This window comes from Oncorhynchus nerka, linkage group LG14 (genome assembly GCF_034236695.1).
Source record: "Oncorhynchus nerka isolate Pitt River linkage group LG14, Oner_Uvic_2.0, whole genome shotgun sequence".
Taxonomy (NCBI): domain Eukaryota; kingdom Metazoa; phylum Chordata; class Actinopteri; order Salmoniformes; family Salmonidae; genus Oncorhynchus; species Oncorhynchus nerka.
In genome coordinates, this window is record NC_088409.1 from 51039790 (window position 1) to 51066989 (window position 27200).

Below are 27200 nucleotides of genomic sequence, written 5' to 3' on the forward strand. Positions count from 1 at the left end.
CCAATAAGACGAGAACACCAATGAGACGAGAACACCAATGAGACGAGAACACCAATGTGACGAGAACACCAATGTGACGAGAACACCAATATGACGAGAACACCAATGAGACGAGAACACCAATGAGACGAGAACACCAATGAGACGAGAACACCAATGTGACGAGAACACCAATGTGATGAGAACACCAATGAGACGAGAACACCAATGAGACGAGAACACCAATGAGACGAGAACACCAATGAGACGAGAACACCAATGTGACGAGAACACCAATGTGACGAGAACACCAATGAGACGAGAACACCAATGTGACGAGAACACCAATGTGACGAGAACACCAATGTGACGAGAACACCAATGAGACGAGAACACCAATGAGACGAGAACACCAATGTGACGAGAACACCAATGAGACGAGAACACCAATGTGACGAGAACACCAATGTGACGAGAACACCAAAAGACCGACTGTCGGGGAAGGGCATAAGGACGTTACTTTCATACAAGGCTACACAAATGACATACAAATATAATGCATTTCATCAACTATACCAGGGATGGTCAACTTTGACGGAGGTGGGGGCCAGAAAAAAATGAACTTTTAATGAGGGGCCGCAGTTGCTCTCGGGTGTGCGTATCCACGTGTGTATAACCTCAACCCCACCACGCCACACCACATTGCGAGCAAAAAAAATAGCATCCCCTGTTGTTGTTTTTTAAGTTGTAGTTAATTTCGTGCAATTCTACACATTTTGCGATGGGGCATATACGTTTTTGAACTTTTACAGTAATCTCTGCAATTCTACACATTTTGCCATAGGGTGGAGAGAAATGTTTGCTGTTTTTAATATGATATCTGAGTGAGATTGACTAACAAAATAAATGGGGGTCCGGATGTCATGTAAACGTACATGTAGTTAGCCAAGTTAGCCTAACTATGAATTTGACACTTCCACCAGCCCCATGCCTCATCTTCCCAACCAAAGGGGCTCCCTGAAACAGTAACGTCTCTATGAGCACACAGCTGAGGCATATCTAAGCATCTAGCAGGCTAATATTAAACTGAACAAAAATATAAACACAACATGCAACAATTTCAAAGATTTTACTAAGTACCAGTTCATATAAGGAAATCAGTCAATTTAAATAAATTATTACTGACATAAATACTCCTCAGTACTCCTTTGTTCAGTGTATAATCTATTGTTTAAGAGTACAGAGACATTACATTAGGCATTTGCCATGACACATGACAAAACAACACTCCTCATGGTAAATACAGTATGAATGTCCCGCCTACTTCATGGATCATGTCCCACAGTGTTTATGAATGGCCTTCAAGAATATATAATCAAATTAATAAAAAAAGCAATCATTTAAGATATGTAAGATTATATTTGTATTTGTGGATTAATTTACTCAGTCAATCAGAAATCTTCATAAAAGACATCAGATAGAAGTAAATTAATCCACAAATACTAATATATTTTTACATATCTTAATTGACGGTGTTTTCACGAATTTGACAATAAAATCTTGAAGGCCATTCAATAACAGCGTGGGACATGATCCAGGAAGTAGGTGGGACTTTCATATCGTATGTAACAAAACAAAAAAACTCAAAAGATTGTTAGATTGGACAGCTGACAACAGTGGACAGAAATAATACACATTATGTTGACCTTGTTACAATACAACAGAATCATTACTGACAATATTGTTTGAGGAAAACTCCCTGCCTTCAGTGTCTTTTAGGCTGCAGCAGATCTAAGTTACTATTGTCTTCCAAAGGCTGCTGTTGCGTCTGGCCTCAGCCCCATGCAGACTATGAGGAGGACACGGTGGATATCTTTGGCTTCCCATGGGTGACAGAGACTTCTCTGATGGAATCTACCAAGCTTTTGTTCGGCCTGTTCAGGTGGGAATACAGACAGATCATGTGAAGCCTCAGAGATGGGCAGTGCTACACCTGGCAGGCACACACACACGCACAGACACGTCAAGATCAAGGCTAATCAAGATAATGTCCTTCATTTTTTTCCCAGACTGTGTATAGCTGCCTCACTGTCTCGAATTGTCAGGGTTTCGAGATCAGTAAATGTCACAATTTGTTGTCACCTTTCAGGCAAGAGCTTCTTAAACTAGAGACCCTGGTGCAGTCCAGCTCTCATGACTTTAGTAAGCTAACTTAATGTATAGCTTGCTGCTCATGGTTCTGTGAGAGGTTTTGTGAGAGTTCATAAGTTGACATTTGATAAATGTTTGTGGTAATAACCAAGTGTGAAGTGATTTGGTATGGTGGTGGTTAGATTTTTTTGTAGGTTGTTGTGATGGGGAAATATTGTACTGTTTTTGATGTACTGAATGTACTTGACAATGTTATGTTTCAGGCCAAGCCAGCAGCCTCCATTATGAGGCAGAAGACCTTAGGCAACAGCATGTGCTGTTTCTCCAATATGTCAAAGTCTTTCTATACAGGTAATGCCTGCTGGTCAGTTATTACTGATTCTCACTGACTGTGTTCCTGGCCTTGGGCATAGGCTATCTTTACTAGGCATATACAGTTGAAGTCGGAAGTTAACATACACCTTAGCCAAATACATGTCTTGAGATGTTTCTTCAAAATATCCACATATTTTCCTCCCTCATGATGCCATCTATTTTGTGAAGTGCACCAGTCCCTCCTGCAGCAAAGCACCCCCACAACATGATGCTACCACCCCCGTGCTTCATGGTTGGGATTGTGTTCTTCAGCTTGCAAGCCTCCCCCTTTTTCTTCTAAACATAATGATAATCATTATGACCAAACAGTTCTATTTTCGTTTCATCAGACCAGAGGACATTTCTCCACAAAGTATGATCTTTGTCCCCATGTGTAGTTGCAAACTGTAGTCTGGCTTTTTATGGCGGTTGTGGAGCAGTGGCTTCTTCCTTGCTGAGCGGCCTTTCAGGTTGTGTATATATAGGACTCGTTTGACTGTGGATATAGATAATTTTGTACCTGTTTCCTCCAGCATCTTCACAAGGTCCTTTGCTGTTGTTCTGGGATTGATTTGAACTTTCGCACCAGAGTACGTTCATCTCTAGGAGACAGAACGTGTCTCCTTCCTTAGCGGTATGACGGCTGTGTGGTCCCATGGTGTTTATACTTGCGTACTATTGTTTGTACAGATGAACGTGGTACCTTCAGGCATTTGGAAATTGCTTCCAAGGATGATCCAGACTTGTGGAGGTCTACAATTATTTTTCTGAGGTCTTGGCTGATTTCTTTTGATTTTCCCATGATGTCAAGCAAAGTGGCACTGAGTTTGAAGGTAGGCCTTGAAATACATCCACAGGAACACCTCCAACTGACTCAAATGATGTCAGTTAGCCTATCAGAAGCTTCTACAGCCATGACATAATTTTCTGGAATTTTCCAAGCTGTTTAAAGGCACAGTCAACTTAGTGTATGTAAACTTCTGACCCACTGGAATTGTGATAAAGTTCATTATAAGTGAAATGACCTCTGCACCCTGCAGGTACCTGGAGCCCACCTCTCCCTTGGAGGAGGGCCCCTGTCAACCATATGAGGAGCTGGAGGCTCAGCTACCCTCTGCTCTGCTAGAGGAGCTCTTTGGGGTCACTCTCCTCATAGTGCGCCTCAAAGACCTGCCGGCCAACATCCAGAGTGCCCTCACCATACAGCGCCAGGGCAAGGTAGCCCCGCTCCACACACACACAAAGTATGAATATTGTGAGTGAATACCAGACCTGGGTTCAAATATATGTGTATTTGAGTATCTGGTATTTAATATACTTTTGCCCAAAACAAGTATTTTTATTTGAGTATTTGAATGTAAAACCAAATTGTATTTGACAGTATGCTCAAATGCTCAAATACTTATTTCAAATGCTATTTTCAAATACCTGGGTTAAATGCATGGAAGTGTATTTGAGTCAGTGGATTTAAGTTGATCAAATACTTTGCAAGTGTATTTGCAAATACATAAAAATATCAATATCAAAGAAAATCTATCTTAATACTTACTTCTGTTGTGGAATTTCTACGCAGGGATACTCAAAGTCAATCTTAAATGAATCATTCTTTATTATCAGCGTGCTGGAGAGGTTCCAACCAACTCAATGCACCAAGTACACATGTCGATCAGGAGCTCTACCGGGGCAGTCCCGTTAGTTCGCTTATATACTGCAGACCATTTACATTTGCAAGATTTAGCTTACTCATCATTCATAATGAATGAATAATTAACATTAACTTCATTCATGTAACCGACCAATACTGGGTCATGAATGTGACAGACCAATACCTCACAAGGCTTCTTCTCTAAGCTTCTCTAAGCTGAGAACTTGGAACTGAGATGTCTTTAGTTCTCAAAACAAGGGTCTGGGCGTACTGCCAAATTGCAGCTACTGATAGTGAGGATTCGTTCAATCAGTCACATTACATTTCGTAAGTATGTGAAAGTATTTTATTAGGATCTAAGTGTATCAAATACTAGGATACTGATTACAGTACTCTGATTATTAGGATACTATTAGGCCGAAACATAGAAATACCCCAAAACATAGAAAAACAAACAGACTGCCCACCCAACTCACTCCCTGACCATACTAAATAAATACAAAACAAAGGAAATAAAGGTCAGAACGTGACACTGGGGTCCACACAGAACATGAAACATGACATAATACAGAACATTAATAGACAAGAACAGCTCAAGGACAGAACTACATACATTTTTTATAAAGGCACACGTAGCCTACATATCAATGTATACACCCAAACTATCTAGGTCAAATAGGGGAGAGGCGTTGTGCCGTGAGGTGTTGCTTTATCTGTTTTTTGAAACCCGGTTTGCTGTTTATTTGAGCAATATGAGATGAAACTGAGTCCCATGCAATAATGGCTCAATATAATACTGTACACTTTTAAAAATTTGTTCTGGATTTGGGACTGTGAAAAGACCCCAGGTGACATGTCTGGTGGGGTAAGTGTGTGTGTCAGAGCTGTGTATAAGTTGACCTTGCAAACAATTTGGGATTTTCAACACATTAATGTTACTTATAAATGGAAGAAGTGATGTAGTCAGTCTCTCCTAAACTCTAAGCTAAGAGAAAGTATTTATGTTAGACCTCTGATTACAATAAAGAGCAATACGTGCTGCTCTGTTCTGGGACAGCTACAGCTTAACTATGTCTTTCCTTGCAGCACTGGACCACATGACTGGACAATAATCAAGATTAGACAAAACTAGAGCCTGCAGAACTTGCTTTTTGGAGTGTGGTGTTAGAAAAAGCAGACCTCTCTGTCACGCGGGACTAGGTGGGTGAAGGAATCAGGCGCAGAGAGTTCCACTGGGGAAAAGTGCTCTTTAATATGGCACACAAAAATGACAAGTCCAAAAGTGACTACCCAAAAGCACAGGGTGCCAAGTCCAGAAAATATAACCACCTCTACCTAAAACGCACACACGTAACATAAAGACAATCCCGCACAAAACAAGGGCGGGTACACATACTTAAAATAGGAAAGCTCATTAAGCCATACAACAGAACACAGGTGAAACTAATAAGACAAAACAAACAGACAAACGGAAAAGGGATCGGTGGTGGCTAGTAGGACGGTGACGACGACCGCCGAGCACCGCCCGAAGAGCCAACTTCGGCGGAAGTCGTGACACTCTCCCCATCTTTACAATCATTAAGAGGTTTTAATCTATATGTTTTGACCATGACAGTTTACAATCTAAGGTAACGCCAAGTAATTTAGTCTCTTCAACTTGTTCAACAACCACACCATTCATTACCAGATTCAGCTGAGGTCTAGAACTTAGGGAATTATTTTTTAACAAATACAATGCTCTTAATTTTAGAAATGTTCAGGACCAGTTTATTACGAGCCACCTATTCCAAAACAGACTGCAACTCTTCATTAGCTGGGGTTGCTGATGCATATATGGTTGAATCATCAGCATACATGGACACACATGGTTTGTTTAATGCCAGTGGCCGGTCATTGGTAAAAATAGAAAAGAGTAGAGGGCCTAGAGAGCTGCCCTGTGGTACACCACACTTTACATGTTTGACATTACAGAAGCTTCCATTTGAGTTCTATTAGATAGATAGCTCTGAATCCACAATATGACAGAGGTTGAAAAGCCATAGCACAAGTGTTTTTCAACAACAGGTTATGGTCAATAATATCAAAGGCTGCACTGAAATCTAGCAGTACAGCTCCCACAAGCTTCTTATTATAAATTTCTTTCAACCAATCATCAGTCATTATTGTCAGTGCAGTACATGTTGTGTTCCCTTCTGTATAGGCATGCTGAAAGTCTGTTGTTAATTTGTTTACAGAGAAATAGCATTGTATTTGGTCAAACACAATTTTTTCCAACAGTTTGCTAAGAGCTGGCAGCAAGCGTATAGGTCTGCAGTTAGAACCAGCAAAGGCCGCTTTACTTCTCTTGGGTAGTGGAATTACTTTGGCTTGCCTCCAGGCCTGAGGACAAATACTTTCCTCTAGGCTCAGATTAAAGATATAACAGAAAGGAGTGGCCATAGAGTCAGCTACGATCCTCAGTAGCTTTCCAAGTTGTCAATGCCAGGAGGTTTGTCATTATTAACTTTACAAAATTAAAACTTGCAATGCTTTTCTTTCATACATTTTTGTTGTTGCATGAATACGATGGCTCCCTGTTCGTTGGTGTAATTTCCTGCCTAAGTTTGTCCACTTTGCCAATGAAGTAATCAATTTACAGTACTGTACAGCCAGAAATGTAGTGTACAGCCAGACTTATTAGCCACTCCTTTTGACCTATCTCTCCAGAGTTGTTCAATTCCTCATCAATCCATGGAGCCTTAACCTCTTCAACCTATGGGGGCGCTATGTCATTATTGGATAAAAAAACGTGCCCGTTTTAAGTGCAATATTTTGTCACGAAAAGATGCTCGACTATGCATATAATTGGCAGCTTTGGAAAGAAAACACTCTGACGTTTCCAGAACTGCAAAGATATTATATGTGAGTGCCACAGAACTCATGCTACAGGCGAAACCAAGATGAAACCTCAAACAGGAAATGAGCAGAATTTTTGAGGCTCTGTTTTCCATCGTCTCCTTATATGGCTGTGAATGTGCCATGAACAAGCATAAGCTCTCTGCCGTTCGTCCAAGGTGTCTGCAGCATTGTGACGTATTTGTAGGCATATCATTGGAAGATTGGCCATAAGAGACTACATTTGCCAGGGGTCCGCCCGGTGTCCTTTGTCTATAAATAGGTGCGTAAACTTCAGCTGCAGGCATTTTGCCATGGGATTCAGAGGGGAAAGCACACTTCCACGAACGATATATCATCGAAGAGATATGTGAAAAACACGTTGAGGATTGATTCTAAACAACGTTTACCATGTTTCAGTCGATATTATGGAGTTAATTTGGAAAAAAGTTTGGCCTTTTGACGAATGAATTTTCGGGTTTTTTTGGTAGCCAAACATGACGCAGAAAACGGACCGATTTCTCCTGCATAAATAATCTTTCAGGAAAAACTGAACATTTGCTATCCAACTGAGAGTCTCCTCATTGAAAACATCCGAAGTTCTTCAAAGGTAAATGATTTTATTTGAATGGTTTTCTGGTTTTTGTGAAAATGTTGCCTGCTGAATGCTAACGCTAAATGCTAATGCTAGCTATCAATAGCTATCAATACTGTTACACAAATGCTAGTTTTGCTATGGTTGAGAAGCATATTTTTGAAAATCTGAGATGACAGTGTTGTTAACAAAAGGCTAAGCTTGAGAGCTAGCATATTGATTTCATTTCATTTGCGATTTTCATGAATAGTTAACGTTGTGTTATGCTAATGAGCTTGTGGATAGATTTACACAATCCTGGATACAGGGTTTTTTAGTAGCTAAACGTGACGCACAAAATGGAGCGATTTCTCCTAAACAAATAATCTTTCAGGAAAAACTGAACATTTGCTATCTAACTGAGAGTCTCCTCATTTGCTAATGCTAGCTATCAATAGCTATCAATACTGTTACACAAATGCTAGTTTTGTTATGGTTGAGAAGCATATTTTTGAAAATCTGAGATGACAGTGTTGTTAACAAAAGGCTAAGCTTGAGAGCTAGAATATTGATTTCATTTCATTTGCGATTTTAATGAATAGTTAACGTTGCGTTATGGTAATGAGCTTGAGGCTGTATTCACAATCCCGGATCCGGGATGGCTCGCCGCAAGAAGTTAACAGTTCTAGCAGTCAGTTTTGTGCATGTCTATCAATAACTGGAAGAAGCAATTTCATACATTTATCAAGTGCAGGGTCTGGATGTTCCTTATTAATCACATTGGACCAACTAATATTTTTAACATCATCCACATAAGGGTCACAGAAAAATATTTTGTATGATCTCTTATACACTGTTGGAACTTTGGCTTTCCTGGATACAGACACTATATTGTGATCACTGCATCGAACTGGTACGGATACAGCTTTAGAACAAAGTTCTACAGTATTAGTAAAAATGTGATCGATACATGTGGATGATCTTGTTCCTGTAGTGTTTGTAAACACCCTGGTAGGTTGATTAATAACCTGAACCAGATTACAGACACTAGTTACAGTAAGAAGCTTCCTCTTGAGCTGACAACTTGATGAAAACCAATCAATATTCAGGTCCCCAAGAAAGTAGACTTCTCTGTTTACATCACATACACTATCAAGCATTTCACACATATTATTTAGATATTGACTGTTCGCACTTGGTGGACTCTAGCAACACCCTAAAAGAAAAGGCTTTAGATGTGCCAAGTGAACCTGCAGCCACAACACTTCAATAACACTTGACATAAGATCTTCTCTAAGCATTACAGGGATATGGCTCTGAATATATATATAAGCCCACATAAGCATTTCTGTCTCTTCTATAGATTTTATATCCTTGAACTGCTACTGCTGTATCATCAAATGAATTATCCAAGTGACTCTCAGATATGGCTAATATATGAATGTTATCTGATGTGAGCAAGTTATTGATTTCTAAGGCTACATATATTTGGGCTAATTTCAGCCTTTTCCTTGGTAGCTTATCAGAGATAGACATAATACTGAAAAGAGCAAACAAGCAAGATAAAAAAAATATATACATTCAGCAGTCCATTAATCAATTGGTGTGTGTGTGTGTGTGTGTGTGTGTGTGTGTGTGTGTGTGTGTGTGCTGCGGGGTTGAAGCTACGAACCCATAGGCTTGGTTCACTCATCCTCATCCGTTCCAGGCTTCTGGGAAGGAGGGTGGACAATGAGCCTGTCCTGGCGGATGTAAGCAATGTGGTTGTGTCTAAGAGTTGGGGGAGAAGAACAACAAAAAATGAATTCCTAATAACCTTTTTGTATGGTTATAATACTGCCTGGAACGGGTGTAATCGATAGGTAATTTCAAACCTACACGCAACATTTACAACTCCATAAGAGTTAGTAGCCTCTTCCGAGGCTGAGGCTTTTGGGGTAAAGGGTATTCCTAACTCTGTCCTCTGTTCTAGGTAAGGCCTACTGAGGCCCTGACCAGCCATCACTACCACGGCACCTGCACCAAAGAGCTGTGGATACTACTTATACAGTTACTGGAACATAGGAGCAAAGTGTTACACACATAGGTGAACACACACACACGCATTCACACTTGATGTAACTATGATTGGGTGACCATTAGATTTTATCTGCAATTAATCAAATTTGACATAGTGTTTGTATTTACAACTGTGTGTGTGTGCGTGTGCGCACTTGTGTGTTTCCCCGTAGTCTTTCTGGAACTACATGGACACACTGCTGTGGTCTCTGATCAGTGGCCAGCCTGTAGCAGAGGAGTATGGTGTGCTCCCTACACACTGTAAAGACCTTCTGGGCTTCACCTGATGGCTTGTCACTCACTTGGCTGAGCTGGGACAATACAGCAGAAACGGGGTCTTCCAAAACGAGGTAATCTACCTGAGATTAGGGGGTATAAGGAGGGATATGATAAGGGGTATGGGGTGTGATCTTTCCTGATTAATCAGAGATGGCTGAATTTGTGAAATGTGTGCTCCATTTATAGTTTAAACAGTCAAAATCCTGTTTTGTCCCGATCGCATCCCCTGTTAAGATGAAAGTCACAGGCTGCAATTTTGACTTCTTGCCAAGCTTATTAGACTGTATGTTTTGTTGGTAATATAAGGTATGCTCTGGTCTCACAGAAACCGCTGGAGGACAACTGGAGTTTTGTGGGTGAGCTGCTCAAGTCCACCTGTAACCCTAAGGTAGGCTCTCGCTCAAAGAGGATATGGGTTATGGATGGGAGCATGGTTTCCGTGTACAGTTATAATTTGTTTGTTAATTGATCTGTGTGTGTTGCAGAGAACGCTACAGGGGGATCAGATCAGAATGCACGTGCTCTGCTGCCTGAATCTGTCTCTGCTATGGAAACCTAACAATAGCACTGTCACGACACTCTGGGAGTATTACAGCAAAAACCTGGTAAGGAACACCTCTAACACACCACTCTAAAAACATGGACAATATGAAATTTACCCCTCGAAATATCCCACTTACATTCTCCCCACCCTCCAAAGCGGTTCGTTCACAGTGCCCTGGTTAGGGGTGTCAGGGCTCTGCAGCGTGAGCAGAACCCCCCTGGCCCTGTTGGACCAGGCCCGGATCTACTGCTCCCTTCCCCCCTCCTTTCATCCCAGCCACACCCAGCTGTACCGCTCAGCCAACTCCTTTCACATCTTCCTCAGAGTGCTGGCTCTCTACCTGGCCCAGGAGAACGCAGGCGGCGCCCCCTGGAGGCAGATCAAGGGCACGTGAGGTGTGTATGTGTATGTAGGGATGGGTAACATGGAGGGGTACAGAAAAGGAGGCCAGTTAAACCCCTAAGGTACTCTTTAAATGGAGCTAAATTAGTTTTGTTCAATATTATGTTGATATGAAATACTGACCCAAGGGGGACAGGTGAGTCCACACTCACAGACACGACTCTCTGTGCCTTTATCTTGATGTGTCTGTGCATGTGTGTGTGCCTGCCAGGTGTGGCACAGCCCCTCTCTGAGGCTTTGCTATTTGCTTAGACTCCCAGGGAGAGCAGGTGTCTCAGGAGGAACCTCCACCTGCCTCTCCACTCCTCCCAGAGGAGACCAGCCGAGTCCCACTGAGCCCCACATCAAACCCACAGCTGCTTCCCAAACCCCCAGCCATGGCTCCTCTTTCTGGGGGAGACCAAAGACGATAAGCCCATGGATCCCAACATCAGAACGTGGCCTGGGACGGGCCCGGCTGGACGCCAGCGAGAAGGATAAATCCGCCTAATGACTTCCCTCTGTCTGGAACGTGCTCAGCCGCTCCACAGACATGAAGGCTAATTAGCTAACGAGCATGGCGGTTAATTCCCCTTAACGAAGCCGTGTTGGTTTCCAGCACGGATGGGGGTGGGCAACGGTAGGGAGGTTGCTGGCAGGGACGGGGCTGGGCTGGGCCAGGTCCAGATTAGAACACCCCCTCTCCCTCTGTCTCTGCTCCAGTTCCCTCGAGAAGAGCAGGGCGTGCTTATGGCGTTCCGGCAACGTTCCGGCAGCGTTCTCGCTGGCTGGACCGGTTCCATGGGAGGCCTGTGGTGGCTGCATTAATGGGATCGACTGGGAGAGCGCTGATCTCTTATGCCGGGAGTCGTGAGCATCTGCTTGCCTCCGGAAAAAGCTGTCCAGGATAAACAAACACACTGTCTGTCTGACAGACAGAAAACACGGGAAAAAGCCTCCCAACCTGTTACAGACAAACTGTAAAACCATTTCCCACTGCTGTTTTTCTCTAAATGGATCTCCCTATCTACCTTCTCTCTTTTTCTCATCTTTCCCTTCTTCTAACTCTCTCTTCCTGCCTTAGGTTATTTTTCTACATGCATACCATCCATACACCTTGTCTCTCTTTCTCACCTTTTCACCTTCTCCTCCTCTCACTCTCTCTCCCTGTAACATGTAGCAGTCATGGTTAGGGCTGTTACAGTGACCATATTACCGCAACACCGGCAGTCATGAGTCATGACCGCAGTCAAATTCCACGTGACCGCTTAGTCACTGTACCTAAGTTTCTCCAAGCTCTGATGGTCATTAGTAGCATATTAAACTTGCTAACTGCCTGGTACTCACAGCACTTTATTGTCCCTCTAATCACTCTGGCATAAATGCAAATGTGATTGAAAATCAAATCGAACACTTAATGAGAGCTCATGTTGCGCAACATTTCTATAGGCTATACAATTGCGCGAGTAAAAGAGGATCCCATCAGCTTTTTATAGGCTAGGCCTCTATTTATTTCTCAATTTATCCTAATTTTTAGCATATTGCTTCGCTTTACAACAGGAATATAGCCTACCTGGCTGGCATGAAAATGAACCACAGGAAAAGCATCCTCCATTAGCTATTTAAGTGCATAGATGACATGTATTTTTTCACCCTGCCCCTGTTCCGAGACAGTTGCATGATAATGGTCCATTATAAATCAAAACTAATTTCACACACAAATCATATACAGTACACGTCAAAAGCTTGGACACACCTACTCATTCAAGGGTTTTCTTTATTTTTTTCTTTATTATTTTCTACATTGTAGAATAATAGTGAAGACATCAAAACTATAAAATAACACATGTGGAGTAATGTAGTAACCAAAAAAGTGTTAAACAAATGAAAAAATATATTTTATATTTTTCAAAGTAGCCACCCTTTGCCTTGATGACAGCTTTGCAACCTCTTGGCAAAATAGTTCAAATAAAGAAAAACCCTGGAATGAGTAAGTGTGTCCAAACTTTTGACTGGTACTGTATATGATTTAATATATGTAAAGACAAGATTCAATTAAGAATGGTCTGATGGGTGACAATATCAGCCTTTCACTTGTGAATTATGTATTATCTATCGCTTGTGAATGATGCCTAGTGTGTGCAGTAAGGCAAGAAAACAGTGCATGACTTCTTTTTGCGACTTTTTCAAATCATAGTCACACACCTCATGTAGCCTGTTGATAAGGTTTGTATCACAACTAATGTGGCCAAATATCTTCTTAAAATTAAGCACATTAATCCGCTTTACAATCAGTGTAAAGGTTAACTGCCAGAGGTGGGACCAAGTCATTGTTTTACAAGTCACAAGTAAGGCTGAGTCATCATGTAGACTAGGGTTCGTGCAGATTTAAAGAATATTACGACGTTCAGAATGAGACTGATATGAGGAAATGATTGATGGGTAGGATATGACGGGTAGAATATGGAGATATGCTGATATATTCTTGAGTTAATTAGGGAAACGGTAACTCATTAAATAAACTTTTCCCGTGGTTCCCCAGATTACTAATTCATTAATTGTTGCATGGTTAATTTAATTGCGTAATAATTAAACGTGGTATGTCTTTTTTCGATGAATAGTCAATCATCACATAAATGATAGTCACATCACTTTTGAGAATGATGTTATCCCGCTAATTGATATCATTTTGGTACATTTGCGCTTATGGCCTACTGCCATGTGCGCATTGCTGCGCTTATAAGTAAAGAAATAGCCTAATAGTTTGCTATTTTACATTTTTGTATTTTACCCCCTTTTTCTCCCCAATTTCGTGATATCCAATTGCGATCTTGTCTCATCGCTGCAACTCCCCAACAGGCTCAGAAGAGGCAAAGATCGAGTCATGCGTCCTCCGAAACATGACCTGCCAAACCATGATTCTTAACACCCGCATGCTTAACCTGGAAACCAGCTGCACCAATGTGTCAGAGGAAACACCATTCAACTGACAACCATTGTCAGCCTGCAGGCGACAGGCCTACCACAAGGATTTGCTAGAGCGCAATGAGCCAAGTAAAGCTCCCCAACCAAACCCGGACAACGCTGGGCCAATTGTGTGCCGCCCTATGGGACTCCCAGTCACGGCCGGTTGTGCGATGCAGTGCCTTAGACCGCTGCACCACTCGGGAAGCCCAGCCTCTGTGCTTTTAAAATGTTTTTTGATGTGAATGGTTGTATTAATTTCGGATCTATCACATCCAACAACTGTCCCAGAGTATGTTTGGAATATTTAGTTCTCTCACAAAGGACTAGTTGACCAATAGAATTGGTAAACTTTTGTACTATGGGTGATAGTAGATTGACAAAGGTTAGTGCTTTTGCTGTTCGTTAGGCATGCTCATCTTGTTGGCTGACGAAAAGTAAATGTGACAGTTCTTCAATCTTCAACATCTTCAATATGCGCCTTGGAATTCGATAAGGACACACGCAGTTGTGTCCCTGATGTGTCTGTCTTCACTTGTAGCCTACTTTGGAGCTGAGATGCCTGTGAGAAGGACCCAATCACGTGATGGGCCTTCGCTAATAAGAATTGATTGGCAGCCAGGAGAAGGGAATTATGATTATTATATTCATCCCACAACGGCCACATTGGCTGCAAAAGGCATGGAATTCCTTAGGGGGTATTGCGGCCACACAAGGGGGATGCCACACAGAAATTCGAGGCCTGGTGAGAATATTATCAAGTGCTTGTCAAATCGTGAATGAGAGACTGATGAAGTGTGTACAGCCTGCAGAAATTAACAAAGCAGAGCTCATGCGACCTTTTTCAAATCATCATTAGAGTCGCATCATGCAGCCTTAGAATGTTTTAAAAATCTAAACACAGTGCATTCGGAAAGTATTCACACCTGTCTATATAAGGTCCCACAGTTGACAGTGCATGTCAGAGCAAAAACAAAGCCATGAGGTCAAAGGAATTGTCCATAGAGCTCAGAGGCAGGATTGTGTCGAGGTTCAGTTCTGGGGAAGGGTACCAAAACATTTCTGCAGCATTGAAGGTCCTCAGGAATACTGTGGACTCCATCCTTCTTAAATGGAAGAAGTTTGGAACCACCAAGACTCTTCCTAGAGGTTGCCGGCCGGCCAAACTGAGCAATCGGGAGTAGAAGGGCCTTGGTCAGGGAGGTGACCAAGAACCCGATGGTCACTCGGACAAAGCTCCAGAGTTCCTCTGGGGAGATGGGAGAACCTTCGAGAAGGACAACCATCTCTGCAGCACTCCACCAATCAGGCCTTTATGGTAGTTTGGCCAAGCGGAAGCCACTCCTCAGTAAAAGGCACATGACAGCCCACTTGGAGTTTGCCAAACGGCACCTAAAGGACTCTCAGACCACGAGAAAGAAGATTCTCTGGTCTGATGAAGCCAAGATTGAACTCTTTGGCCTGAATGTATAAAACCTGTTTTTGCTTTGTCATTATGGGGTATTGTGTGTATTGATGAGGGGGAAAATAACTATTTAGTCCATTTTAGAATAAGGCTGTAACATAACAAAAGGAGGAAAAAGTCAAGGGGTCTGAATACCTTCCGAATGCACTGTATAGCCCAACATTTTATCACAAATAAAGTTGCATAAATAACTCTAAATTAAGCATATAGGAAGACATTTTTCTTTGTTAACCGCTCAACACAGAATATATCCTTTCTATTTCATTCAGCTATGTTACATTTTATTCTTCATACTATAAAATAATATAAAATAATGCCACGGAATACTAAACAAATCTTGTCTGCTAAATAACCTAGTGTAGCCCACAGCCATATCAGGGTCTAACATAAGGACAACTCAGAGTATGCTATTCTGTTCTGAAATAGACTACATTTTCTTCATAGCATGTTTCTTCAGACCTGTCTAAAATAAATAATGGATTTATCGTGATGTTGTAGGCTATATTAAATGGATTTATTTGACTTTTTTTAATGTACAGTACCAATCAAAAGTTTGGACACACCTATTCAGCATTATAGAATAATTGAAGACATCAAAACTATGAAATAAACTCATTCACAATCTCGATTGTTTTCTTTATTTTTACTATAAACCAGTCTACATTATAAATAAATCACAACAGTCACCAGCAAAGCACATCAAAACTATGAAATAACACATGGAATCATGTAGTTACCAAAAACTACTGTCATTTCTCTTTGCTTATTTGAGCAATTCTTGCCATAATATAGACTTGGTATTTTACCAAATAGGGCTATTTTCTGTATACCATACCTACCTTGTCAGAACACAACTGATTGGCTCAAACACATTTAGAAGGAAAGAAATTCCACAAATGAACTTTTAACAAGACACCTGGTAATTGAAATGCATTCCAGGTGACTACCTCATGAAGCTGGTTGAGAGAATGCCAAAAGTGTGCAGAGCTGTCATCAAGGCAAAGGGTGGTTACTTTGAAAAATCTCAAATTTAAAATACATTTAGATTTGTTTAACTCTTTTTTTGGTTACTACATGATTCCATGTGTTATTTCATAGTTTTGATGTAGTTTTGATGTGTCCAAACTTTTGACTGGTACTGTAGATGTTCCAAAGGTCTGCATCAGTGGTTTGTAGGCTATGCATGAAATCCAGGAGATGGTAAATGTGTTTATTTTAATTAATGGTCAATTACCGTGAGACCGGCAGTTATTTGCTTGACAATCACCGGCTGCAAAAAATTAATGCCCTAGTCATGGTAATGCTCATAATTTGTAAGTTTCAGTCGCTGTTCCTCAATATGTGCTGTGGGAACTATGGAGCCCTGTGTGGTGTGTGTGTGTGTGTGTGTGTGTGTGTGTGTGTGTGTGTGTGTGTGTGTGTGTGTGTGTGTGTGTGTGTGTGTGTGTGTGTGTGTGTGTGTGTGTGTGTGTGTGTGTGTGTGTGGTAGTTATTGATCTCTAACTGGTGTTGCAGTAGATTGGTTTGACTGCAGAGAGGGCGACTGTGTGCCTACCGCTGCGTGGCTGAGTGTCTGACATTTAACATGATCTCTAAAGGCATTTGTTCACGGTATCCGCAGGATATAACAACGTTGCGCTGGGTGTTTTTCTCATACACACAGACACATCACGCATGCCTGGGATGCCTCTCATCAGCACCATAGAATGAGTGATGGAGCGTTGTGATGGAGGAAGGTGCGGGTGGGGAGATCTACCAATACATATGCACTCTGATCTTGACTAGAGCAATGCAAAGTCTCAGTGAAAGATGAGTAATATGAATGTCACACACTCAACTTAAACTGTGACACTACTATCTCTTCATCTTACTATGGCCAATGGAAACTCATGTCCCTTATTTCTCATCCATCTCTCTCGCTCTCTCCTCTCCAGGGCGTACTCCGAGTTCCACCAGCAGCGGGGCTGATGAACTTCCTGCTGTTGTTCGTTGTGGTGGCCCGGCAGGCCTATCTGGAGGACATGGCCGGCCGGGCCTGTGAGCTGCTGGGCCTGCTCCCTCTGGACCCCGCCCAACAGAGCCTGGTGTAGATGGGCCTGCTGGCTCTCTTCCTACTCTTCCAGGAGAGGGGCCTTGATGTGGGGGCCCAAGCTAGCTGGCTGGCCTTCTCTCAGACTGCCAGGGAGTTCTACCTGAAGACCACAGAACCGTCTCGCCGCCTGGCCCTCTGGGGCCCTACCTAGAGGGTGTGGACGAGGTGTTTGAGACGAGCGTGTGTCTCGGTCTGTCAGAGGAGAAGCTACTCAATGAGGGGTTCGGTCTGCTGCTGCCTGCCTGCCGCCAGTCGGAGCTGAGCTCTGCCCTGGGCTTTCTGCAGATCGTGCTGAGGGTGCTACGGTGAGGGAGGGGGGACAAACACTCAGCAACTCACTGAGACACAGTTAATACAAATGCCCACACACACACACTCTACACATTGACGAGCAGACAGACAGATGGACAAAGAGACATGCTCTCAGGCAGTGGCCTTAGACCCTACAACTAGTTTTTGCTGTCATGATCACGTGAAAAAAACTCCTGGCCCTACCTATCAATGCTGGGATCTAGAAGCCGTAAAGGGGTCAGTACTGACATCTACAAAGGCAGGATTGTGCTGTCCTCTGTCCCCCCTCCATCCCTTCAATAAATCCAGCCCATCCATTGTGTCCGGAGGCCCCTCTCTGCCTCTTGAGGCCCCGTGGCCCCCAGGTCCCCTTCAGCAGGTGCTGGCAGAGGCCTGAGTATAGATATGGCCTCTAGAGGCCCCAGTGCGGTCACCATGGGTATAGCGGCTGGTCGTGAGTATGTGGAGTGACTGTGTGGCAGAGAGTGGAGACGGCGTCAGGGTGAGTTCACCGGCAGGCCACGAGTGTGTGTTACACGGACGACCCGGTCAGAGGTCAAGGGTTTAGAGAGAAAGGCACAGGTGAAACAGGTGTCTGTTTTGGTGAGAGAAGAAGTAAAAGGGTAGGACAGAGGTGTCAGGAGGGAGAGGATGTCTGGTTGTTCAGTTTGGATTACCCTGAGTCAGCGCTAATGAAGCAGTAAGCTGCCAGCCTGCAACAATCCTCACTCACGACTTATATGAGTGTGTGCTTGCTTTGGCTCTCCTGTGTATACATGCCAACACTCCCACATACACACATATCTCCAAGGTGAAACACTAAGTGTGCTAGTGCTGGGAATTGCCAGGGACCTCACAATACGATATCACGATACTTAAGTGCCGATACAATATAAAAATATTGCGATATTGTCAATACGATATATCGTTTTTTAAAATCCCGATATTGTAACTGTAGATTTTTCACCCATCACTAAAGTGTGCTCTTCTCTTATTTCAGTCCAGGCTCCCGTAACGCGGCATCTCGTTAGCTACGCTAATTCTAAAAACGTCCCCATCTCATATCTCGGGGTTGGAGGGCACTCATTTGCACAAACTCCCAAAGGGGACAGTGTTATGGCCGAGATCACGCTGACCCATTTAATGAAATAAAAAAGCGCTCTCTAAAATTCGTCCCGCCAAATTATGCTTAATTCTCCATCCTGGCAGTACTTGGTATCTCTGTGATTAATGCGTTTTCAGTGACACAATTAACAGGTAATTATGTAGTCCTGCAAATTGTGCCTCGCCGTCATTATGTTTATTAAGAGCAGAGAGGAATCTGCACACATCAAGAGAATTATCCCACCAGAGGCTGCGACCAAGAGGTGTGTGTGCGTGTGTGACAACCACTGACTCGTATGGCCGTCGCCAAGGCCGGCCGCCCGCCTAACAGCCAACCAGTAGACTAATTCCTCACATTGCATTCCTTCCCACGATCCTGTGCATGAGGGCTTGAGACCCCTGTGTCGCCAGAGGGTGTGTGTGAGGTCTCAGTGGTACACATTCAGTATTATATTGGGGGACGGGTGGTGGAAAATTATCTGAGATCTTAATTAAGTGCTCTCCTCCGTATCTAGACCCTACGCCCCTACACCTTGGCCCTCCATTGGACCCTGAGTCCCTCTCTAAAGAGCAGTGGATGGACATTATAGAGGTGGAGGGAGGCAATAGTTGTTGTCCCCTGTCATTATTTAAGGCCCAGTGCAATCATAAATATAATTTCCCACACTGAGGTTGGATAATACTGTGTAATTGTGAAAATTATGATAATGCCCGTTTAGTGTAAGAGCTGTTTGAAAATACCGCCTGAAATGTCAGCCTGTTTTGGTGGGATTGAGTTTTGGCCTGCCTAGTTACATTAGTTAATAGACCAATAAGAAAGAGAGTACCAAACCACTCAGGCAATAGCTGCTCGTTTTCAGTTTTTCTCTCTTCACTCAGACCACTCCCAGACAATCCTAGCAAAAGTTTTGCTTGAGAAATTGCTCTTAGCTGAGACGTTATTTTTGTTTATTTTTATGGTTGGGTATTTTAAATAATTTCACTATTAGAATAATATCATGACATTTTATTAGTTGTCCGGAAAGTCGAAATACATGTTCGAACCTGGTTCGAGTCCAGACTCTGTCGCAGCTGGCCGTGACCGGGAGATGCATGGGGCGGTGCACAATTGGCCCAGCACCGTCCGGGTTAGGGGAGGGTTTGGCCGGCAGGGATGTTCTTGTCCCACCGCGCACTAGCGACTCCTGTGGCGGACTGGTCGCAATGCAATTTGACACGGTTGCCCAGTGTACGGTGTTTCCTCCGACACATTGGTGCGACTGGCTTCCTGGTTAAGTGGCTTGGCTGGGTTGTGTTTCGGAGAACACACGGCTATCGACCTTCGCCTCTTCCGAGTCCGTACGGGAGTTGACTGGGACAAGACTGTAACTACCAACTGGATACCACGAAATTGGGGAGAAAAAGGGGTAAAAAAAAAAAAAAAAAAAACAACTTGGGAACTGGCTTGCTGCGCATCCTGCGCAACTAAAGGAGAGAGGTGCTACTCTGCTTGCTTGAGTTTGACCCGGGAAGGAGAAAAAGAGAGAGAGTAGCCATACAGATAGTGCCTGTCTTGGCCGTATCAAATCAATGTAAAGAAGCTAGCTAATATAGCGAGCTACCTAGGCTAATTGAGGCTATTTTGCTGTGCTTCCCGTCCTTGTCTACAACTCATTTTAGATTAAACAACAGCCTACCTGATGGTTGGTCGTTGTAGCCTACTCCTTATCATTTAACTAACTTAATTCCCTAATTTTAATTCAACTTTGCATTGATTTAAAGATCTACGTTGTTTGCTTCACATGGAGCCACTGTAGACAGTGCCACTTTGATTAGCCGACAATAACAACAAACGCATTAAGCCGGTGTAGGCTACGGTATGTCTTAACTACACTGAACAAAATATAGAAACATAAACATGCAACAATTTAAAAAGATTTTACTGAGTTACAGTTCATATAAGGAAATCGGTCAATTTCAATAAATTCATTAGACCTTAAATCTAGCGATTTCACATGACTGGGAATACAGATATACATTTTTTTTTATTTTTTAAAGAAGGTAGGGGTGTGGATCAGAAAACCAGTCACTATCTGGTGTGACCACCATTTGCCTCGTGCAGTGCAACACATCCTCTTAAAGTTGATCAGGCTGTAAAATGGTGTCCTACTCTTCTTCAATGGCTGTGCAAAATTGCTGGATATTGTCGGGAACTGGAATACGCTGTCATACACGTTGATCCAGAGCATCCCAAACATGTTCAATGGGTGATATGTCTGGTGAGTATGCAGGCCATGGAAGAACTGGGACATTTTCAGCTTCCAGGAATTGTGTACAGATCCTTGCGATATCGGGTATGCCTGCATTATCATGCTGAAATATGAGGGATTGGCGGGAGGATATATGGCCCAACAATGGGCCTCAGGATCTTGACATGGTATCTCTGGGCATTCAAATTGCCATTGATAAAATGCAATTGTATTCATTGTCCATAGCTTATGCCTGTCCATACCATAACCCCATCATGGGGCACTCCGTTTAGAACGTTGACATCAGCAAACCACTTGCCCGCACGACGCCATACAAGCTGTCTGCCATTTGCCCGGTACAGTTGAAACCGGGATTCATCCGTGAAGAGCACACATCTCCAGCGTGCCAGGGGCCATCAAAGGTGAGCAGTTGCCCACTGAAGTCGGTTACGACGCCGAACTGCAGTCAAGGCAAGACCCTGGTGAGGACGACGAGCATGCAGATGAGCTTCCATGAGACTGTTTCTGTCAGTTTGTGCAGAAATTCATCGGTTGTGCAAACCCACAGTTTCACCAGCTGTCTAGGTTGTAAGTCGGTCTGTGTGTGTGTGTTAGTGGCTGCATTTGGGGGAGGGGTTAAGTGGGGTCTCTAATGGTGTGTGTGTGCACAGCTATAAGAAGCGGCAGTGGGGAGGATTAAGTGGGGTCTCTGACTATGTCTTGTACAATGAGCCTTGATGGGTGTGAAAGGCCCATTCCGCTGTAGTAAGGAGGCTAATGAATTCAGACTCTAATCGATTGTCTCAGCTCTCTCTGGATTAGATGCAACCTTGCTGGAAGGCGCAGGCAGAGGTGTAGGTGTGTGTGTGTGTGTGTGTGTGTGTGTGTGTGTGTGTGTGTGTGTGTGTGTGTGTGTGTGTGTGTGTGTGTGTGTGTGTGTGTGTGTGTGTGTGTGTGAGACATGAGTGGGGAGTGCAAGGGGAGCTGAGGGTGCCAGTACTCACCCCTGCCTCCCTCCCCTCCATCCCTCTCTCCCTCGCTCCATCCGGGCGAATGAGGGGACAGGAGGATCATCTCCAGTCTAAATGAGATTACAGCTCCTTCAGCTGCTTATCTGGGCTAATGCCAGCCGCCGTGGGGCCAGGCAGACCCAGCAGCCAGAGCCCAGTCTGTGTACAGGGGATCAGCCCCGCTCTTCCCTCTCCTGCTCCTCTCTACCCTGCACCACACCGCATGACCTAATCCCCCCAGAGATGGGAAGAGTGAGAGAGCGCTGAAGAAGGATGGAGAGAATGTGAAAGAGAGGAAGGAAGCGGAATATAAGAAAGGGACGGAGGTGGAGAGGCGGTGTAAAGGAGAGGGAGATACTGTGTTTCTGTTGAATAAGGATGTTATTGGTGTGTGTGTGTCTCCTACAGGAGAGTGCATCAGTGCAATGTCCAGCCTGGCCACTCAGCATGCACCCCCCCCCCGGTGCCTGGCTGCCTCCTCCCAATGTCAGCGTGGGTAAAGACCGCCACCTAGCGGTTGCAGCAGCTCTCTGGGCTAACTTTTTCCCCTTCCTCCGCAGCCTGTGTCTTTCCAACACCCCTCCTGCCCAGCTGGCTGATGCTGCCGCAGGTCAGAGGCACACACAGAGGGAGAGAGGGAGAGAGTGGGAGGAATGGGGGAGGAGGATAAATGTTTACTGTATGCAACAATTTCACACTGTGGGTTGCACAAACTAACAATTGTCTTTCTCATAAGATTATATACACTGTCTGCCTTTGTCTCACTGTTTCTCTCTCTCTCGCTCTCTTTTTCTCTCTCGTCAGTTCTTTTACTCTCAACATCTTGCATCTGTGCTTTGTGTTGAGCATGCAGTGATACATCTTTCCATTATAGAATGACTCTCTCAAACGTATTTTCCATGGTAGTTACCGTAAGGTAACGCGGTATGAATGTTGACTCTCATTTCCAGGATTTACTCTGCTGGCCTTTGACCTTCCTAGCTCTGCCCCCCAAGACCTCCAGCCCAACCCCATCCAGTCCATCATGCAGTGCTTCAGCTGGGATGACATGCTGCACCCCCTGCTAGTGACTCGCTACATACCCCACCTGCTCCAGAACAGGTAACATTACTCAAGTACATTACCCTAGTAAGCAGGGTCTGAACTTGTCCAATAAGAAACGCTTCTTTTTGGTTTTTATTGGAAAACACTGCTACGGAGTGCTCTAATGAATACAAACCATGTGTGGTGGCAGACATCCGAAATGATCATTCTAAGCAAGGTGCTGCACAAAATCACTGATCTACAAATCACCTTTGCATTCTAAACTACTATCCATCATGCGAGCCTCCCTTATGCAGATTAGCACATCTGTGCAGCGCCTTTTTCCGGTGGAACATAGAGATTGAGATCCACTACATTGCGGTCAGACTGCACAGAATCACTGATCTACAAATCACCTCGCATCCCAAACATTAACTAATTGTTTGATCAAGATGATCAATTCTGCACCTCACCTTACCCTAACTTGTGATTCCCTTAAACACATTTGTTGTCTGTTCTATGTCAAACTGACCTCTCATCCCCAGCGAGCTGGTGTATTCAGTGAGCTCCGGCTGTGGAGGTTCCGTGTCGGGCTCAGCCCAGACCCTGTCTGTGAGAGCCTGGTTCCGCTGTGTTCTGCAGCAGCACATCCACAAGAACCCAGATGGCATTGACAGCAGAGCAGGTACAGAACCTCAACCTAGAACCCTGGACATGCGACCATTTAGCAAACGCTTTTATCCAAAGGTACTTACAGTCTTGCGTGTACACACTGGCCAAGCCTCACTGGTCTCCGTTCAGCAATGGAACGACATCCTCAGTAAGCTATGCCACATTTAAAACACTTGCAACCTGCACTTCTTGTCTATTACAATATTGGATGATTTCCCATTAGTTTCTGTTTTTAAGTATGTGTATTGCTGTACGTTTATTTCAGTGTTTTGTTGTGGAGATGTAAGTGTGTATGTGTGTGACTCAGTTTGGAAAGAGTGTGGCACTAGAAACACTTACGGTCGTGGGTTCAGGTCCCATAAGGAGCTAATACACATCCTAAACATGGCCAGCATTTACACAGGCAGCCCAATTTTGATATTTTGCCCAATTATTGGTCTTTTGACCAATCAGATCAGATATTTTGCCAATAATTGGGCAAAATATCAGAATTGGGATACATGTGTAAATGCAGTCTTTGGATAAAAGTGTCTGCTAAGTGGCATATATGATTATTTATGATGTGTTACTGACTTTTTCCAGGCAGGGCTCTGGAGGAGCAGTTGTCAGAGCTCACTAGGCTCGTATTAAGGCTCCCTGAGGTGGACTCCCTAATGCAGAGGGCCGGGCTGCAGCCTAGAGCCGGCAGCAAGCTAGTGCCCAGGTCTGCTCTGGAGATGTTCATCAAGGTACTACACACACACAATGTAATAGGGTAGCACCTTGTCACACACACGGTGTAACAGGGTAGCTTGTCATCTCACACACGCATGTGAGCAAGGATATTTGCAGCATGCAAGATACATACAGGTAACCGCCAAAAGACAGGAAACACTTGTGTAAATGAGGCATACAAAGTATATTGAAAGCAGGTGCTTCCACACAGGTGTGATTCCTGAGTTATTCAAGCAATTCATCCCATCATGCTTAGGGGTCATGTATAAAAAATGCCCCGTTGTCTATTATTTTGGCTACCATGTCTAGAAGAAGAGATCTCAGTGACTTTGAAAGAAGGCTCTCAAAGTAACATAGGGGTTTTGAGGGTGTGTGTGTGTCTCAAACAACAGATCTCAACCCAATTAAAAACCCTTATGGGAGATTCATGGAGCGACGCATGACACAGCGTTTTCCAAAATGTCATTTCTCGTGAACGAATGGTGTCGCATCCTTGCAATAGAGTTCTGTTAGACACTTGTAGAATCTATGCCAAGAAGTATTGAAGCTGTTCTGGTGTCTCGTGGTGACCCAATGCCCTATTAAGACACTTTATGTTGGTGTTTCCTTTATTTTGGCATTAACAAGTATATCAACAGCATACGCTGAAAGGCAAGTCCGCATTTCCATACCAATACAGCTTAAATGCATTATGGCGCATTTGTATTTTTCTCTCTCAGGCTGTGGGGTGTGTGTACAGTGGGCTGCAGGTGTTGTCTGAGCGTTCTGCCATGGTCGCCCGTGCTCTGGACTACACAGGGGGACATCATGGAGTATATCAAACCATACCTGGTCAATACGAGTCCTCAGGAGGGGCTGCTGCTGGTCTACTGGGCTGTGGGTGGGTGTATGCATCACGGAGGTCTGCCCCTATCCCCGTAGGATGTTGTGTGAATTTCTAAGGACTGGACAGGTGTAAGGTGGAGCTATAACCTTATTGCTTATACCTATCCAATCATTTCAGATCTCTACAAGTGCATAGAAAAGATATTGGCTAGAGGTCAATTTGGTGTTGGGCGAGAAAGAATCGGCGCGTGTGAGAGGATCAGGATATGATCAGGATTAGCAATTCTGCCCAGCGACTTGCTTCGAGCCTATCTCCTCAAACACGTTGAATGTCTGTCATCCTTGGTGTTGACTGTGTGTGTGTGTGTGTGTGTGTGTGTGTTCAGGGTGCGTGAAGCACTGGAGTCCCCTGCTGGCCACCTCCAAGGCCCAGCAGCTGCTGTTCAACGTTGTCAACGGGCAAGCACCTCCCTAACTCTCTGTCTGGGCTGGACAAGGCCTTGAGGGACTCCTCTACCTGCAGGTGGGACACATGAACAGACACACGCACACACACACTCTCTATACCTAAACATTATGTTACTTACTACCCCAGTTTGGATACTTTCAGGGGAAAAAAGTATTGTTTGGATACTTCAGAAAGTACTAGCAGGGTTAGAGGGGAGGACAGAAAAATCCAGAAGTATTTCCCATGAGCATTAATAATACTATTACTGACCTCTCTCACTGTGCCTCTGTCTCTCCTTTCTTCCCCTCCAGGGTCTGTGTATAGCAGCCAGTATGTCTGTCTCAGGGAGCCTACCTAAAGAAGCAGCTCCGTGATGTCATCTCCACGTACCTTGACCATTTCCTGCCTGCCACTCCATCGGTTGGGGCCATAGCCAATCACCCGGTGCTGCTGGCGGCCTGCGAGGCCACGCCCGCCCCACGTGGGGCAGCACTGAGGAGGAGCGTCCTGCAGGTGATCAGGTAGGATTCTGACGCTCTGGGTAGAGATTGCTCTTAGGCACAGATCCAGGATGAGTAAACCCTGCCCAAATCCTCACCTTAATAATTAGGTAAGGGAATGCGAAGCCAAACTGACCTTGGAGCAGCGTCTCAGGACAACTTCATCCTAATCCACCTTGACAGCCTCCTAAGAGCATCTACTAAATGGCCAGACATTACTGTCTCTGTGCCATACCTCATCTGTGTCTGTCTCCATAGTGAAAACTTCCTGCGTTTCAAAGGCAACGCCCCTCCTCCCCGCCTGGTTACGGTCCTGGCCTTCCTATTGGAGCTGCTGAGACGGAACAATGACCATGCCCCTTCCCCTCTCTGCTCCGCTGCCTGAAGCTGGCCACCGAGCTTCACGGTGAGAGTACACACACATAAAGACACAGTCATCATATTTGTGAACAATGTGTCGAACAAGTTTGCTTTTATAGGTAGTGTTTCTCTAGGTTTTTTGTGTGTGCAATGTGCGTCCGCGTGTGGTAACTAGTCTAAAAGCAGCTGTGCGTTCACAGTGAGGAGGACCAATACAGAGGCCCTGCAGCTGGTGGTGGAGAGACGTTCAGCCATGTGACCAGACTGTCCCTGTTCTACAGTGAGTGACACCAACTGCTATAACCTTTACTCTTCCTCTCTCTGCATTCAGCACTTGGGTCTTGTCAATTATTGTACACCGTAGCAAAATGTTTTCAAATGTTGGACATAACCTAATCTAGTAGTCATAAAACCATAAAGCCAGTGTGTGACATGCCAGATATCAAACCACATCACTAATAAAAACACACAACCCCAAATACAGACAGACAGACAGACAGACAGACAGACAGACCCCTACCTTTTTCCACATTTTAGAATATGCCTTATTCTAAAATGTATTAAATATATATTTTTTCCCTCATCAATCTACAATCTATCAATCTTTACCCCATAATGACAAAGCAAAAACAGGTTTTTAGAAATGGTTTCAAATGTATAAAATT

At 44.0% G+C, this 27200-nt stretch overlaps 1 pseudogene; it reads left to right on the top strand.

The window, feature by feature from the left end:
- The first annotated feature begins 966 nt into the window (after positions 1–966).
- LOC115142260 (protein MMS22-like) lies at positions 967–26794 on the top strand (annotated as a pseudogene).
- The last annotated feature ends 406 nt before the right edge of the window (positions 26795–27200 follow it).